This window comes from Aegilops tauschii, chromosome 2, assembly GCF_002575655.3.
Source record: "Aegilops tauschii subsp. strangulata cultivar AL8/78 chromosome 2, Aet v6.0, whole genome shotgun sequence".
Classification (NCBI taxonomy): Eukaryota; Viridiplantae; Streptophyta; class Magnoliopsida; order Poales; family Poaceae; genus Aegilops; species Aegilops tauschii.
Window position 1 is genome coordinate 187,665,044 of NC_053036.3, and position 2,930 is coordinate 187,667,973.

Genomic DNA, 2,930 nt, shown 5'->3' on the forward strand with positions numbered 1-2,930 from the left:
TGGTTTGGTGGATGTTTCTGTCGATGGAGCAGCTCAGTTGAGGTGGACGACATCGCAGTAGGAGCAGGACAAACCACACAAAGTTCCCTTCGACACCTACCTGTAACTGAAGTAATTCTGTAAGGGCTCATTTGGCTTGCATGATACTAAAAACGCAGGGATAGGAAAAACATCGGAATTGGATAGGAATGCACATGGTAAACAGAGCATTTGTAAACACAGGATTTCTGTCAACTTGACTGTTTGGTTTATAAGAATTGGAAGAGTAGAGGAATGCAAAGAAACATGGCCAAAATAAAGTGAAACCATATGAAAGCGTGTACAGTTAGAATGTTATTCTGCCACTAATGCAGTTGGTCTTGTTTTCATGCATATGATTTTGAAAAGTAGGTCCAAGTGGATGTTTTTGCTTCATTCCTTTCATCAAAATGCATGAATAATTGAATAGTAGAGTGCCATTGGAAAATTCCCTATTGCTATGTTTTTACGTCGAACCCAAATAGCCCTAATGGATCGACATGCATGTATAGTAATAAGTGATGCAACAAGTGTACAACCTCTTTGCCGTAGCCGTGTCGACCTCAGCATTATTGGGTTGCTCGCTGAAGCAGTTGAGGCAGAGGTGGCTGTCGGAGGTGTGGAGGAAGATATGAGGAATCTGTAGACAGCGTCCAGGGCACTGCTCTGTTGTGATGGATCGTTCTGTCGTTGGAGCAGCTCTGGTGAGCCATAAGACGTCAAGGCTGAAGCAGCACAAGACAGACATCGTCAATATCAAGTGGGATTCTAATAACATCTCCAATAGATGATGTAAAATAGATGTAGAATTTACATCACCAAAAACCACCTGACTACAACAGATGAGGTAAAAACTGTTGACTCTGAACTTAACTATCGAAACTGAAATTTACTGTGGAATCTGAATGTTACTGTCTAAACTGAACGCAATGGTAGCAGAGAGGCACTTGACATGTAGTTTAGGGAGGGCCTGCAGTTCATCTTCAACCTGCACCCCCTGAGCCGCCAGCCACCACCGGCCTCGCCGCCGGCCCCAGTGCCGCCTCGCCGCCCCGAAACAACTCCCCATCGCCGGTCCGCCGCCGCCCCGGCCAGCCCTATAGGCCCCCGCCCCCCACCCTGAACCCTAAGAGAGATAGTGGGGTACCTCTCCGGCGAGCCCCCGTCCCCGCTGCGGGTGGTTCTTCCTTAACTCCGGCGAGCCCCCCCACCACCTGAAAATTGACTGACCCAAAAGTCGATTCAGTCGACTGAAGTGTAGCTAAATCGGAGCAGAGCAGTAGCACGAGTGAGGGGGAGAGCACCAGCAGCGCGAGCAAGCGAGCGAGAGTCGGAGCAGCAGCAGCTGGGCGAGCGAGCGATCGACCAAGAGCCGGAGCAGCAGCAGCAGCAGCGCGAGCGAGCGAGAGCCGGAGCATCAGCAGCAGATCCGGCTGGTATGGACGCCGCCGCCGAAGGGGCCTCGCACAAGGTGAGAGCCGCCGTGGAGATGTCGCCCGCGGCGCCGGCTTCAAGGTAGCCGCTCCATGGGGGTGCGGGATGGAGCACCGTCGGCGCCGGGAGGTCGAGCTAAGGAGAAGGTGTGATGCGATGAGTGGACAACCTCTTTGGTGGCGCTGAGTAGGCCTCAGCTTCGTCCGAGGAGTTGGTGAGGATGCTGCGGTTCCGGTGGAGCAAGTTAATGCGGCGTTGTGGGGATGGAGCAGCCGCGATAGACGAGGCGATCGTCGGAGCAGCTCCTTTGAGGTGGAGGACGGGGCGGCTGAACCGACGGGACGACGAGATGGATGACGGATCCTCATCCGGGGAGGTGGACGAGGGACGTCGAGCTGTTGCGGTGGACGACGTCGTCGGGGAAGAGGCTCCGGCTGGGCAGCGGTGAGGTGGCAGACGGAGGAGGGTGGGGTTTCGCGGCTGGAGCGGAGAGGTTATGGCGGCCTGGGATTTCGAACGGCAAAAAGGAGGCGATGGGAGGGGGTGAACCATGACTTAGGGACGCGCTTGTCCAAAAATGTAGGGTGTGTTACAAAAGTACCCCCCACCGATATGAACTAGCGGCCCTTTCGGCTCAAGGTTAGAAGGGGGATTTCGCGTGTCGGGATTTGGCAGCTGGAGGGAGTTTTCGCGCACGTTGTAATTTCGGGATAGCAAGGTGCGGGTTGTGAAGGCGCATGTTTTGGGAGCACGATATCTGAATTTTCGGGATATAACAAGGCGCGGGTTGAATTTTAGGGACAAGCCTAACGTGTAATATTGTACTTGTACGTACCAAATCAATTCGCACTTCCCTCAACCAAAAAGAAACGAAAAGAATAAAACTATTCACACCACACAAAGAGAGATCCTTGCCCCGTTTTACTATAAAAATTCTATTTAAAGCTACTCATACCAACAATGCAATTAAATGCTATTCGGTAGTATGAATCCATGTTATGTCCAATTAAATTTTTTCGCTTGCTGTATACTGCATGTAACCTACTCATCCCAACGTTTTAGTGCATTCCAAATGTCTATTCTACCGCTGCAATTCGAACTGAATTTGAATTCTTTTCTCTATTTCAATAACAATCTACAATCATGATTGTTGCCAAGTTCAACCATCATTCGTGTATTACCTTAATAACACACCACATGATTACTATAGAGATAGATATGAACTATGTGTACTACATGAACTCGAATTCTATTTTTTGAATACACTTGATGTTGATTCCAAATAATAGTACATTTGATGTACTAACTATATATTCATAATCTAAACCGTGTTCCATACGTGTACACCGTGTTTATCACACACAGTATAGTGCCCCGCCCCCTACATTATGACAAGTATTTAGACCTGAGCTGCAAAAGCCACACATTTGCCCAAATTATGATCAATGTTCTATATATTATACGTAGTACTAGCAAGA